At 40.2% G+C, this 16,623-nt stretch overlaps 1 pseudogene; it reads right to left on the reverse strand.

Annotated features, from left to right (window-relative positions):
- The window catches only part of LOC106577901 (IgGFc-binding protein-like), a 117,019-nt pseudogene that overhangs the window by 24,234 nt on the left and 76,162 nt on the right, over nt 1-16,623 (reverse strand).

Genomic DNA, 16,623 nt, shown 5'->3' on the forward strand with positions numbered 1-16,623 from the left:
CTCCTCACCTGTATTTTGCGTCCCTTTCCCAAGATGACGGTCATCCCGTAGACCTTGACCATGACGGCTCGGACGTACGACACCTTCTTGTTGCTGCCTCGGTGCTCATTCTGGGTGTCGACAGTGAAGTACGGCAAGCCGGAGGACTCATCGCACGGCTTGGTGAGAGTGTAGGAGCAGGAACCCATGAAGTTATGCACCTTTTTATCGAAAGAGGTGTAGTGAGGGTCGCCCTGTACAGTGCAGATACCTGTTTCTGTGGGTAGACGAAGGAGAGATGGAGGGTAGAGTTTAGTTATAGTTTATTGTATTGAATTAATTTATGGTTGTGACGTTCTTAAATGTGTTGTAACTCATGTGTGTTGTAATTATTGTACGTTGTAATTATTGTACGTTGTAAATCATGCGTGTTGTAATTCATATGTGTTGTAAATCATATGTGTTGTAAATCATGCGTGTTGTAATTCATGTGTGTTGTAATTCATGTGTGTTGTAATTCTTGTGTGTTGTAATTCATGTGTGTTGTAATTCGTGTGTTGTAATTCATGTGTGTTGTAATTCATGTGTGTTGTAATTCATGTGTGTTGTAATTCATGTGTGTTGTAATTCATGTGTGTTGTAATTCATGTGTGTTGTAATTCGTGTGTTGTAATTCATGTGTGTTGTAATTCATGTGTGTTGTAATTCATGTGTGTTGTAATTCATGTGTGTTGTAAATCATATAACTGTATAGTACCCAGTGGGTAACATCCTAACTCCCCGTCCTGCAGGCCACAGCTCTCTGCCGGGGTACAGGTGGTGTTGTGACACTGTAGCACCCCTCCACCCAGACACACACACTTCTCCTTACAGCCCTCCATGTACCAGGCGTCCCCCACCTGAAACACACACATTATGGGGAGTCTACAGTTCAGTGGTATTTAACCAGACGTCACATTGAGATTTGACATTATTAAACAGTATTAAACCTTCACGAAGGTGAATCACAGGAGGGTTACTCACGGGATGGTAATCTCCAGAGGAGTTGACACAGCCACAGTCTTTAACAGGAACACACTTGTCGTCACTCAGGATAAAGCCAAGGTTACACTCACACCCCTCCACACACACCTCGGAGCAGCCAGGGGGGCCGCTGACACCCAGACATGTCTCTGGACAGGAGCTCACACACATGGAGTAAGAACTGTTGGGAGGACAGGCCAGGGCTATAGAGGTAGAGGAGAGAGCAGAAACGGGTCAGTACAGGAAGGTCTTCTGAATCATAAAGCAACTAACAGTTCCAAACATGATCAAGGAAGGACTGTAATATTGGGATCAATTGAGAAACATATTTGCACTGCAACTGTGTGACTTCGGCCTGTGTGCCAGGCTGAGAAATCAGATTCTGCTTCTCCTATGGAAAAGCTCCAGCAGACTCCGAAGGTAGTGTGACGGTGTGACCTGCCAAGTAATTTCCAATCAGTGCAGACGAAGGGGAGGAGACGAGGACAGGATTGTTTTTAAAGAAGCACTAGTTTTTAACTTTTGCTGTTGAAAAGAAATATCCCAAGTATAAATACAATAATGAGCACACCTTTAAAGGGGCAATCTGCAGTTGTTACATACATTTTTTGATAAATGAATGATATTTACCCATTGATTCTTGAAGAATATAACTTACAAATAAATGCCTCATGAGCTTAGTCGTACCCCATCAGAACCCCAAATATAAACGGGTTTTACTCCAATGTTTGTAAACAAAGAAAATGAAAAATAAACAACACTATATAGCCTCAAACCATGGTTAAAACTATCATTCAAGCCTTGTATCCATAGCTCTGTCTAGAGACTTGAGAGTGATTACATTTCTCCAACCCCATCCTTCAGGTTTTTTTTCCTATGTTTTCTATTTCTATGTTGTCAGGGTCTAGTTTTGTATTTCTATGTTGGGGATTTGTTTGGGATGATCTCCAATTAGAGGCAGCTGGTCCTCGTTGTCTCTAATTGGAGATCATACTTAAGTAGGGTTTTTTCCACCTGGGTTTGTGGGAGATTATTTCTGAGTTAGTGTATGTTTCTACTCTGCGTCACGGTTTGTTGTTTTTGTTCTCCAGTTTATTTATGTATTGCATAGTTTCACAGTGTAAATAAAATGTGGAACGACACACATGCTGCACTTTGGTCCGCTTCTCCTTTCGACAACCGTGACACTCTGTCTATGGTGTCTGCGGTGTCTTCAGTGTGAGACAGAAATCAGCAGAAGTCTGGCTCTCTCCGAGGGTGGACCTTGACCTCGGAACCTCCCCAATTCACTCCCATTCAAAACAAAAAAATGTTCTCACTACTGAACACAACCCTGGTCTATTGTGTGACTAAATGTCTGTGATGTCTATATATGAGACTCACGGCAGAAATCTGGCTCCCTCCAGGGGTGGACCTTGATCCCTGCGCTCAGGCAGGCGTCGGTATACACCTGGAGCTGGTCACACAGCATCTGCTGTTGGCCCATGAAGCGACACATGTCATACACACAGCTCTGGAAGAACGGACTAGGGTCCACCAACGCTATGCACTCCCTGTTGGGGGTGGGGGGAGGATAAAATGCAGAGAAAGTAAGGGAATGAGTGAAATGTGTGACAAGACAGGGGGATTTGAGAAAGAAAGAAAGAAAGAAAGAAAGAAAGAAAGAAAGAAAGAAAGAAAGAAAGAAAGAAAGAAAGAAAGAAAGAAAGAAAGAAAGAAAGAAAGAGTGAAGGAGAGAGGGAGAATAAGAGAGAAAAATAAATACACTGAGTTATATGAGCTTCACTCCAAAACGCTGTATATCCATTTTCAGAAATGTTGGTAAATTAGCTTTTATTGTTTTAAAGAAATTATGAAAGAGATTGGTGTGTTTTTTTCACTATGTAATCATTGTATCGGGTTGTTCAATGACAGACATGTATTTGTTTGAAATCTATCACTTGATGGTTTCATTTCAGAGACAAATAATCATGTTTCTTGCAAAATACTATACATCCGCCTCACTCTGAGAGAAATAAGTAATACTGCTAGGTTTTACACAGCCAAATGTAACAAATAACTACATTTTATATAAAGAGCTGTACAAATTATATATTTGTTACCACAATATTAAAAAAGAAAACAATAATTATAATTCAATATAGCAACATGAGATATGTATGTAGAACATTTGCATTTGACATTTTAATCATTTAGCAGATGTTCCTATCCAGAGTGACTTACAGTAAGTGCCTTCATCTTACGATGGCTATGTGAGCTATGTAAGACCGCATATCACAGTCAAATATACACGATACGAGCATTACTTTCCAGCTAAACAATGGATATGTAGCGTTTTGCAAAAAAAACACATTTTCATATACATCTAAAATCTATTAATAAAAAAATCTGAGAACAGTAATGCTTTACACACACATGAAGGTACCCATAAGCAATCATTTCTGATGATTGTGAAAGATTTGTGAAAATGTAAAAAAAAAAAAAAAAAGTGAATATAGCGATTTGGAATGAAACTCCTCAAGTATATTTTCACATATATAGTCCAAAACTTTAAATTCAATTAATTAAATCTGCATTATTTTCAAATAAGCATTGATTTGTGATGAAAAAATACCAATGTGAAAAGTTGGTGGATATAGCGTTTTGGACATAAATTCTTCTTATAGAACCTTAAATCACTTTCTCTTTACATACTATATGGGGTGAGTACTGAGTTAATATTCTGTATGAATACATTTTCGTGTCAAATGGTCAGTTAATCCCTTATGGAATTAATTGACACATAAACAAACATTACAATAATTCAGAGTTGTTAGTGTTCTTGCTCACCTGAAGGGTCCTTTGGTGTCAGTTAATTTCCCACAGTTCTCAGGTTTGGAAACTTCTGCCTCCAGTGAGGGATCACAGTGTGGATCTGGGTTGGTGTCGGGTTTGCATCTGTGGAAACACAATTTTAAAACCTGTTAAGGTGTAGGGGGCAGTATTTTCACGGCCGTATAAAAAACGTACCCTATATGAACTGGTTACTACTCTTGCCCAGAAACGAGAATATGCATATTATTAGTAGATTTGGATAGAAAACACTCTGAAGTTTCTAAAACTGTTTGAATGGTGTCTGTGAGTATAACAGAACTCATATGGCAGGCTGAGAAAATTCCAAGCAGGAAGCGGCCTGTCTGAGAATTTGTAGTTCTTCTTTTGATTCTCTATCGAAACTACAGTATCTGTGGGGTTACGTAGCACTTTCTAAGGCTTCCATTGGCTGTCTAAAGCTTTCAGAAAGCGGATTGAGCCGTCTCCTGTCTCTGGGCAGAGTATAGTAGCTCAGTTTCTCAGTGGTCTGCCTGGGGACAAAGAGATTGGATATGCGCCGTTTTTTCTTTTCCTCTTTGAATGAATACACTATTGTCCGGTTGGAATATTATCGCTATTTTATGAGAAAAATACCATAAAAATTGATTTTAAACAGCGTTTGACATGCTTCTAGGTACAGTAATGGAACATTTAGACTTTTTTTGTCTCGATATGCGCTCGCGCGTCACCCTTTGGATAGTGACCTGAATGCACGAACAAAACGGAGGTATTTGGACATAACTATGGATTATTTGGAACAAAAACAACATTTCTTGTGGAAGTAGCAGTCCTGGGAGTGCATTCTGACGAAGATCAGCAAAGGTAATACAATATTTCTAATACTAAATCTGAGTTTAGTGTGTCCCGAACTTGGCGGGTGTCAAAATAGCTAGCCGTGATGGCTGAGCTATGTACTCAGAATATTGCAAAATGTGCTTTCGCCGAAAAGCTATTTTAAAATCTGACATAGCGATTGCATAAAGGAGTTCTGTATCTATAATTCTTAAAATAATTGTTATGTATTTTGTCAACGATTATGATGAGTAATTTTGTAAATTCACCGGATGTTTTTGGTGGGAATGCATGTTCTGAACATCACACGCCAATGTAAAAAGCTGTTTTTGGATATAAATATGAACTTGATTGAACAAAACATACATGTATTGTATAACCTGTTAGGGCTAGGGGGCAGTATTGACACGGCCGGATAAAAAACGTACCCGATTTAATCTGGTTACTACTCCTGCCCAGTAACTAGAATATGCATGTAATTATTGGCTTTGGATAGAAAACACCCTAAAGTTCCTAAAACTGTTTGAATGGTGTCTGTGAGTATAACAGAACTCATATGGCAGGCAAAAACCTGAGAGGATTCTATATGGGAAGTGGCCTGTCTGACAAGTTGTTGTTCATCTGGGCTCTTTTTATTGAAGACTGAGGATCTTTGCTCTAACGTGACACTTCCTACAGCTCCCATAGGCTCTCAGAGCCCGGGAAAAAGCTGAACGATATCGAGGCAGCCTCTGGCTGAAACACATTATCGCTTTTGGCATGTGGCCGATCAGAGTACTATGGGCTTAGGCGCGTGCACGAGTCGACCCCGTGCTTTATTTTCTTTCGTCTGTTTACCTAAATGCAGATTCCCGGTCGGAATATTATCGCTTTTTTACGAGAAAAATGGCATAAAAATGTATTTTAAACAGCGGTTGACATGCTTCGAAGTACGGTAATGGAATATTTAGAATTCTTTTGTCACGAAATGCGCCATGCTCGTAACCCTTATTTACCCTTTCGGATAGTGTCTTGAACACACGAACAAAACGCCGCTATTTGGATATAACTATGGATTATTTTGAACCCAACCAACATTTGTTATTGAAGTAGAAGTCCTGGGAGTGCATTCTGACAAAGAACACCAAAGGTAATAACATTTTTCTTATAGTAAATCTGACTTTGGTGAGTGCTAAACTTGCTGGGTGTCTAAATAGCTAGCCCTGTGATGCCGGGCTATCTACTCAGAATATTGCAAAATGTGCTTTCACCGAAAAGCTATTTTAACATCGGACATATCGAGTGCATAGAGGAGTTCTGTATCTATAATTCTTCTTCTAATTGTTATGCTTTTTGTGAACGTTTATCGTGAGTAATTTAGTAAATTCACCGGAAGTTTGCAGGGGGTATGCTAGTTCTGAACGTCACATGCTAATGTAAAAAGCTGGGTTTTGATATAAATATGAACTTGATTGAACAAAACATGCATGTATTGTATAACATAATGTCCTAGGTGTGTCATCTGATGAAGATCATCAAAGGTTAGTGCTGCATTTAGCTGTCTTCTGGGTTTTTGTGACATTATATGCTAGCTTGAAAAATGGGTGTCTGATTATTTCTGGCTGGGTACTCTGCTGACATAATCTAATGTTTTGCTTTCGTTGTAAAGCCTTTTTGAAATCGGACAGTGTGGTTAGATTAACGAGAGTCTTGTCTTTAAAATGCTGTAAAATTGTCATATGTTTGAGAAATTGAAGTAATAGCATTTCTAAGGTATTTGAATAACGCGCCACAGGATTCCACTGGCTGTTACGTAGGTGGGACGATTTCGTCCCGCCGGCCCTAGAGAAGTTAACATAATGTCCTAGGAGTGTCATCTGATGAAAATCATCAAAGGTTAGTGCTTCATTTAGCTGTGTTTTGGGTTTTTGTGACATATATACTTGCATGGAAAATGGCTGTGGGATTATTTTTGTCTATGTACTCTCCTAACATAATCTAATGTTTTGCTTTCGCTGTAAAGCCTTTTTGAAATCGGACAATGTGGTTAGATTAACGAGAGTCGTATCTTTAAAATGGTTTAAAATAGTCGTATGTTTGAAAAATTGAAATTATTGCATTTTTAGGTTTTTGTACTTCGCGCCACGCTCTACCATTGGATATTGGCTAGGCGTTCCGCTAGCGGAACGTCTAGCCTCAACATTAATAAACAATAAAAAAAAATGGAAAGACAATACCATTTTATAATATAATGCACAATACACTTATTACCCCTTAAAGTGTACACACAGCTCCCAAACTGTTGCATATTACAAGTGTACACTTAGTTCCCAAACTATTGATATTACAAGTGTACACTAAGTTCCCAAAAACTGCATATTACAAATGTACACTCAGTTCCCCAACTATTGATATTACAAGTGTACACGCAGTTCCCAAACTATTGATATTACAAGTGTACACTCAGTTCCCAAACTATTGCATATTACAAGTGTACACTCAGTTCCCAAACTATTTCAGTTCCCAAACTATTTCAGTTCCCAAACTCTTGCAAGTGTACACTCAGTCTCAAGTGTGTACTTAAGTTCTACTACATACATTAATGGCAGAAATATTCCCGACTTCATCAGTCAATATTCCCAAAGAAAATTCCCTCATAACTCCCACTCACGTGACATCCTCATCTTCCTCGGTCTTCCAGCTGTTTCCAAAGTCCTTGGAGCTGGTAACCTGGGATCCATCCGGCTTGGTGAAGTCGTTGTTAGGGTTACCGTCGTAGTCGCCGCACAGACCACACATCTTGTCAGAGTAGGAGCTGTGTTGACCAAGACACACGACACAGTAGATTAGATACACAGCACAGTGGATTAGTTCAAAGGTCAAGATACAAAGACATAAAACTGGTGGATTACTAGAGAGATCATATTACAAAGTTCATAATAGTTATTAGAACAGAAATGGTTTCTATATGATTTCTACAGAAATGGTTTCTATATGAATAATATTAAATCATAAGTCATGATGATAAATCATTTGCAATAGTATTGATACATTTATCACATAGATATGGCACAAAAGTAGTACACTATAAAGGGAATAGGGCGTAATTTGTTTGAGATCGGCCTTGTTGAAAAAGGAAGATACTAGATTCTAATTCCTGTGCCCACTTCTTGTGTCTGTGTGTACCTGGGCACTGAGATCTGGGCGTAGTGGTTTCCGTCCCAGCGCACCTTGAGGCCGAACGGAGTCTGCAGCGTGACGTACTGACCCGCCAGTGATAGAGAGATGAGCGGAGAGGGGGAGTGAGGGAGGGACACTCGCTTTCCATTCACCTGTCGAGAGAGAGAGAGAGAGAGAGAGAGAGAGAGAGAGAGAGAGAGAGAGAGAGAGACAGCGTTAGCTACACAGACAGAGGATTTTGATGTTTGAGCTCTGTTAAGGATAAGACAGACATAATTCTAGGAAAGACTTTGCTGATCTGTCGAAAAAGAAAAAAGTAGAGGTGAAGATGAGGTCTTACTGAAAGACAGATTTAAAGGGTTACTGATAAAAGAGACGACGATGATGATGATGATGATGATGATGATGACGGAGGGAGGGAGAGAATAGATAAAAAGAGACAATGAAAGAGAGAGAAAGAGAGATAAAAGGTGCATTACGAAGGGGAAAAAGGCTTTGGGTGAATCATCACGGCATAATATTGCTGATCCTCAGCTTAAGGGAGAGATGGAGAACAAGAAAGAGATAACAGAGTGATACCACCACATCTGTGACGTGGAATGTGAATGACATAAACATGTATGAGAAAGTGTTATTACATGTTAATAACTGTGTAAGTGTCATAATTCTATGTTATTAACTGTTTGATAACATGTATTTATTCTGGGGAGTTTTTCCTAGTCAGTGCTTCTGCTTTAACCTGTTAGGGCTAGGGGGCAGCATTTGCACGTCTGGATAAAAAAAATGTACCCGATTTAATCTGGTTACTAATCCTACCCAGTAACTAGAATATGCATATACTTATTATATATGGATAGAAAACACTCTAAAGTTTCTAAAACTGTTTGAATGGTGTCTGTGAGTATAACAGAACTCATTTGGCAGGCAAAACCCTGAGACATTTTCTGACAGCAAGTGGATACCTGATGTGTTGTATTGACTTTAAACCTATCCCATTGAAAAACACAGGGGCTGAGGAATATTTTGGCACTTCCTATTGCTTCCACTAGATGTCACCAGCCTTTACAAAGTGTTTTGAGTCTTCTGGAGGGAGATCTGACCGAACAAGAGCCATGGAACGATGATGTCCCATTAGACACCTGGCGCGCGAGTTCATGTTGGGTACCCTCGTTCCAATACGTTATAAAAGAGTATGCATTCGTCCACCTTGAATATTATTCATGTTCTGGTTAAAAAAGGCCCTAATGATTTATGCTATACAACGTTTGACATGTTTGAACGAACGTAAATATATTTTTTTCCCTCGTTCATGACGAGAAGTCCGGCTGGCTTAGATCATGTGCTAACAAGACGGAGATTTTTGGACATAAATGATGAGCTTTTTTGAACAAAACTACATTCGTTATGGACCTGTGATACCTGGAAGTGACATCTGATGAAGAGAATCAAAGGTAATGGATTATTTACATAGTATTTTCGATTTTAGATCTCCCCAACATGACGTCTAGTCTGTATCGCAACGCGTATTTTTCTGGGCGCAGTGCTCAGATTATTGCAAAGTGTGATTTCCCAGTAAGGTTATTTTTAAATCTGGCAAGTTGATTGCGTTCAAGAGATGTGAATCTATAATTCTTTAAATGACAATATAATATTTTACCAATGTTTTCTAATTTTAATTATTTAATTTGTGACGCTGACTTGACTGCCGGTTATTGGAGGGAAACGATTTCCTCAACATCAATGCCATAGTAAAACGTTGTTTTTGGATATAAATATGAACTTGATAGAACTAAAAATGCATGCATTGTCTAACATAATGTCCTAGGAGTGTCATCTGATGGAGATTGTAAAAGGTTAGTGCATCATTTTAGCTGGTTTTATGGTTTTGGTGACCCTGTCTTTGACTTGACAAAACATTACACACAACTCTTGTAAATGTACTGTCCTAACATACTCTAAATTTATGCTTTCGCCGTAAAACCTTTTTGAAATCGTAAAACGTGGTTAGATTAAGGAGATGTTTATCTTTCAAATGGTGTAAAATAGTTGTATTTTTGAAAAATTTGAATTTTGACATTTATTTGGATTCAAATTTGCCGCTCTTGAAATGCACCTGCTGTTGATGGAGTGCACCACGGGTGGCACGCTAGCGTCCCACCTAGCCCATAGAGGTTAACATGCTATTTGGGTCTAGGCGGGGTTAAATGCTTTGGGACAACTGCTGATGCATGAAGAGCTGTATAAATACATTGGGTTGACTGATTGATTGACTGAAGGATGAATTGATGAATTCATGAATTCATGGATGGATGGATGGATGTATTAACATGTACCAGAGTCTTCCTGCTCTTCATTAGTGTGACAGTGATTCCATCGACAGTGACGTAGAGCTTTTTCAGGTAGGACACTCCAGCCAGACCACGCTCCTCGTTCTTACCCTCCACAGAGAACCACGGACCTAGAACACATACAGCAGAACACAAGTAGAACCACAGGGCTTAGAACACAGCAGGACCTAGAGTTAGAACTACAGAACCAAGAACCCAGAGCCCAGAGTTAGAACTACATAACCTAGAACCCAGAGCCCAGAGTTAAAACTACAGAACCCAGAGTGCAGAGTTAGAACTACAGAACCTAGAACTCAGAGTTAGAACTACAGAACCTAGAGTTAGAACTACAGAATCTAAAACCCAGAGCCCAGAGTTAGAACTACAGAACCCAGAGCCCAGAGTTAGAACTACAAAACCCAGAGCCCAGAGTTAGAACTACAGAACCTAGAACCCAGAGTTAGAACTACAGAACCTAGACACCAGGGTTAGAACTATAGAACCTAGAACCCAGAGTTAGAACTACATAACCGAGCACCCAGAGTTAGAACTATAGAACCTAGAACCTAGAGTTAGAACTACAGAACCCAGAACCCAGAGATAGAACTACATAACCCAGAACCCAGAGTTAGAACTGTTACCTGTGTTGTTCTTGCAGGTCCTGGCCAGGGTGTAGGTGCAGGTCCCCATGAAGCTGTAGAATTTATCATCAAATGTATTGTAGTGGGGGTCTCCAGAGATCACACAGTCCTGGGAACCTGGGGTAGGTAGAGGGGACAGAGGGAGATATCATGGACTATAAGCAGGAGATAGAATAACAGTAGCCTGTATTAAAGATGACAGATATTCCAGTCCTGAGAGCCTGGAGAACAGATATGAGATATGATACGTTATAATAGAAGGAGAACAAATGATCTTATCTTGTCATGGCCTGACGCAAAGAAAGATCAAGAAATGTTGGATACCTTTAGTACAGGCCCTATGTTCCTCCAGCAACCAAGATAATAACTTTAGTACAGGCCCTATGTTCCTCCAGCAACCAAGATAATAACTTTAGTACAGGCCCTATGTTCCTCCAGCAACCAAGATAATAACTTTAGTACAGGCCCTATGTTCCTCCAGCAACCAAGATAATAACTTTAGTACAGGCCCTATGTTCCTCCAGCAACCAAGACAATAACTTTAGTACAGGCCCTATGTTCCTCCAGCAACCAAGATAATAACTTTAGTACAGGCCCTGTGTTCCTCCAGCAACCAAGATAAAAACTTCAGTACAGGATCTATGATCCTCCAGGAACCAAGAGGATAACTTTAGTACAGGCCCTGTGTTCCTCCAGCAACCAAGATAAAAACTTCAGTACAGGATCTATGATCCTCCAGGAACCAAGAGGATAACTTTAGTACAGGCCCTGTGTTCCTCCAGCAACCAAGATAAAAACTTTAGTACAGGCCCTGTGTTCCTCCAGCAACCAAGATAAAAACTTCAGTACAGGATCTATGATCCTCCAGGAACCAAGAGGATAACTTTAGTACAGGCCCTATGTTCCTCCAGGAGCCAAGAGGATTAAGAAAGTAAATATACAAGCACATCATAAACATATTTATTATGCAAGTATAATGTTTATGTCAGGGAACTTACTTGTAGGGTAGCAGTCCAGCTCTCCACCCTGGACCTTACATTCGTGCATTGGAGGGCAATCAGAGGGATTGCAGGTGACGAAGGGAGCGTTACAATAACATTTCAGCTTACAGTCCTCCACGTACCACTCCTCACCAGGCTGGAGGGAGGGAGGGAAGGAGGAGAGATGGATGGAGAGACAATAGTTAATCAGTGGATGGTTGCTGGTTGGTTACATACACGTCACACACACAAAGTCCATCACCCGACACACACAACACACTCACCTCGTAGTACTGTCCGTTAGTGTCTTTGCAGCCACAGGAGTTCTCTTTGACACAGTCCCCGGCGCTGAGGACGTAACCAGGGTCACACACACAGCCCTCTGAACAGGGAGCATCACACCCTGTGGAGGGTCTGGAGGCACAGGTGGGCTGGCAAGGGGCGGCACAGGGCACGTACTGACTGTTGGGGGGGCATGTCAGAGCTGGAGAGGAGGAGGGAAGAGGAGACTTTAGGAGATAAGTCTACTTTAAAACATGACTGTCTCTTAATAATGACTTTGTTGATTATATGGAACAGTACTGTTAGTGTATTGTTTGGTCTTTGATGTGCTAATAACAGCAGGGTCTTTGGTGAGTGAAGAAATCATTATTATTATATGAATCACTACAATTTCCATCTTCATCATCAATATCCGTCTCTTCCTTGTTATTATTACGTATAACATGTATCTGTACCAGGGTTGGGGTCCATTCCATTTCAATTCCAGTCAATTCAGGAAGCACTTTGAAATACCAATTCCAATTCTCTTTAATGCTTTTCAGTGAGGGACATTTGGAATGCGAATTTGGTTTACTTTGTGAAATGACTGGAATTGAAATGGAATTGACCCCAACATTGATCTGTACTCACGGCAGAAGGTGCTGTTCCTCCAGGTTCCGATGGTGACTCCTCGGTCCTGACAGTCATTGACGTACGACTCGATGGACTCACACAGGATGGGTTGAGCACCATCCAGCTCGCACAGGTCAAATAGACAGTCCTTGAAGAAACTCTGAAATAGACACACATAAACATACGCTTGTCTTCGACTTGCACACAAAGCTTGTAGGTTTGGTTACTTAAGTGACAAAGTTGTTTGAATTGAATTCAATGAAGCGTATTTAAACATTTCTGCACTAAATATGTCTATACATTCACAAAATGTCTTCTTGGGGGTGAGATTTCACACATTAAACAAAGTTTTGTTTAATCTTGTCATGACGTTGCCCTCTTTGGGTTTTCTATGCACCATCCCCCTACCTCTGTCTCCCACACCCAGGCTCTGTGAGAGCGGTCGTAAATTCCTAAGAGAATGTCCTGCCTCATGGCCACGGTATGGAGACAGAGTGGGTTTCATAGAAAGAACCAAGGGGTTCTTCCACTTCACAGAATTGGAGAACCGAACGACATTTATGTTTTGGAGAAGGTATGAAAGATCGGTGAAGATTCCAGCTACGAACTGGTCCGTTAGGTACAATTTTGTGAAGCTCATGAGAGACAATACGGCCATATTACCATGGCGCTGTTTATATAATAGCCTCAGTTGTGAGACTTACATCTAATGGTTGTATAAAAATGAATGAATAAGGATAAAGCAATTGGGAATATGTTGGGATGCTTGTAAGATGTTAATGTGAGAGAATTGTATTTCTGTTTAAAGTTTCACCAAGTTATCGGCACGCCCCCATGTACAGACGGGACCTGGCATCATGACACAGCCCTTTTCTGTTATTCCGAATATAACCCCCACCCAGGGTTTCTATCACCAGACCGAGCCTCCACTCCATTACGAGTTGGCTGAAGGTTTGACCATGCCTTCCTCTTACTGAACTTTAACCATACCACGTGGTTAAACTCTTAGACTATCGATACTGACAGAATAATAACAAGACTTTGATATTAATTACTAGTCTGCAGCTAGGAATTCGGTATCATTGAATTTCGAAGACCGACGAAACATCTGTCCTATAACGACATTAATGAATGTCACTTTGAAATATCCATTCTAACCGAGAGAGAGAGAAAGAACGCGAGAACAAACTCTCCAACAGAACGAACTTTTCAACAAAGATCCCGACGACACACTGAGCGTGAATATATATATTGATTGCAATTGTTCCCGAATGAGTGAGCGTTCATGTGCAAAGAATTAGCATTTCAATTGTTATAATTATCAACTTTTATCAACCTTTTGTCTAACAAGCCGCCATGCCGGTTAAGCCCACTAGGGCACATTCCTCTATCATCTCTTGTAACGATATCTACTGTTTGTTATGCATTTCTGTGAATTACTTAGTAAATAAATGATTTTAAGACAAATGATGTATGGATGACTCATAGTGAAGACTGGGGTCGTGCAGATAACCAACAATTTACAACGTTTGGAATGAGACTGACGAGGTAAACGAATACATCATTAATCAGAAGACTTATAGATCAGATATTATAATATCTGAAAGTTATATTAGGAAAATTATAACTTTGTAATATGAATATTTTCCTTGGTGCCCCGACCTCCTAGTTAATTACAGTTACACGATTAATCAGTTTAATCGCGTAATAATAATTACAGAGAGTTATTTGATAAAAATGTCTTCAGTTTTAATGATGCCAAAGACACGAAAATCTTAAAGACAAAATATGATATGACCCTATATTCTGTACATTACAGTAATTACTCACATTGGGTAGGACACTATATTCCGCACATTACGGTAGTTACTCACATTGGGGTTGACCTTGGGGTGACAGACAGCGAATGGTCCGTTCTTGTCCAGTAGCATGCCGCAGTAGCCAGAGCTCTCATACCTGTCCAGTTCATCATCAGTACAGCCTGGGATGGTGGTGTTGGGCTTCTTGTTACAACTGGAGTCAGAGACAGGGTGAATCAGTCATGTGTGTGTGTTTGTGAGTGCCTTTGTGTGTGTGCCTGCGTGTGCGTGTGCGTGTGTGTGTGTGTGTGTGTGTGTGTGTGTGTGTGTGTGTGTGTGTGTGTGTGTGTGTGTGTGTGTGTGTGTGAATAACTGGTGGCATGACTCACTTGGGATCTGTGACCCAGCTGTGTCCAAAGTCATTGGGGTTGGTGGTCAGAGAACCGTCGGGTTTCCTGAAGTCATCGTTGGAGTTTCCGTTGTAGTCTCCACACAGTCCACACAGCTTGTCCTTATAGCTAAATACAGAGGAGCAAACAGACCGATGAGTCAAGCATTTTTGTAGAATTTTAATGACAACGTTATAAAATAAAAATATTACAATGTGAGATGTTTCTATTTGGTTTTCATTTTTATGTTGTGTTTATATGGTTATTTTAATGATATATCATGTCGGGGTCACCAAAACTGTAGTAGAGAAACCAAGCTGCATAAGCAGTTTTGACTCACTCCTTGATGACCTTGATGTCCATGTAGTGGTTTCCGTCATATCGTACGGTCACACCAAAGTCCATGGCTACAGTGTAGTGTTTACCAGACTTCAAAACAGACACGCCTGTAGCTGGGGTCAGTGGGATGTTCACATTGATACCATTCAACTAGGAGGAGAAGAGGACACAGACATGTGTTTGTGAGGGGCATTTCTTTTTCATGTTTTTTAGCTTCCTCTTCATCAGCTGTTCTGTGTTTTGTATGAATTTTATGCATTTAATGCTGCTCAGGAAATTTCCTTCGGTGACAATAAAGATTTATTGAATACAATGACAAACTGTTCTTGACTGTGTATGTTACTTTATATTGAATGCGTACATGCAGGGCTCTGCATTTTATCAGTATTTCTTTCCATTGTTACGTTTTTAAACATTTTCAAATGTCTTCCTCATCTCTTCTTCTCTCTACCCCCAACCCTATCCCTCCATCAATCCCTCTCTCTCTCACCTGCACGGTGCCTCCCTTCAAGATGGAGATCTTCACCCCACGCACGTACACATGCACAGCCTTCAGGTAGGAGATGGTTGGTTTGTTGAAGCGGTTCTCGTTGTCAGCATGCACCTCGTAGTGAGGCACTGACGTGTGGTTACAGGGCTCTGACATCAGGTAGCTGCAGTTCCCCATGAAGTTGTACTTCTTCTTGTCGAAGGTGGTGTAGTGAGGGTCACCAGATGCGATACAGGTAGAGGTGTCTTGGGGGGAATAGTGATTATAAAGTTGGGAGTGAGATTAGTAATTGGCTGATGGAAATAATACAGACTCAGTGTTCACATAGTTGGGTTATTGTTTTCACCAAATGATGCCTGACAAAATGTAAATAGTGTTTTCCAAGCTGCACATAATACATGTATACTGTAAACAAGGCTGTCTGTTTGCATAGCTAGGAATCAAACTCTACGAACGATCCACTTTACTGTAGGTTGGCTGTTCCCATGGGTTTCACGATGGAACTCCTTACCAATATAATTGATTTGAAAAGCCTTTCATCTTTATATAAGTGATGATAACTGAGCTAATACAAGTTATGACAACTGAGCTAATACAAGTTATAATTACTCAGCTAATACAAGTTATGACAACTGAGCTAATACAATAACTGAGCTAATACAACTTATGCTATCTGATGAAAGAGAAGTTAAGATATCTCAGCTAATATAAGTGGTGATAACTTAGCAAACACAATTCATGATAAATGAGCCAATACAAGTAAAGATAAGGGAGCTAATACAAGTTATGATAACTGAGCTAATACAAGATCTGATAAATTAGCTAATACAAGTTATGATAACTGAGCTAAGACAAGTTATGATAACTGAGCTAATACAAGTTATGATAACTGGGGCTGCAGGTAGCCTAGTGGTTAGATCGTTGGGCCAGTAACCGAAAGGTTGCTAGATTGAATCCC

The sequence above is a fragment of the Salmo salar genome, chromosome ssa18, assembly GCF_905237065.1.
Source record: "Salmo salar chromosome ssa18, Ssal_v3.1, whole genome shotgun sequence".
Classification (NCBI taxonomy): Eukaryota; Metazoa; Chordata; class Actinopteri; order Salmoniformes; family Salmonidae; genus Salmo; species Salmo salar.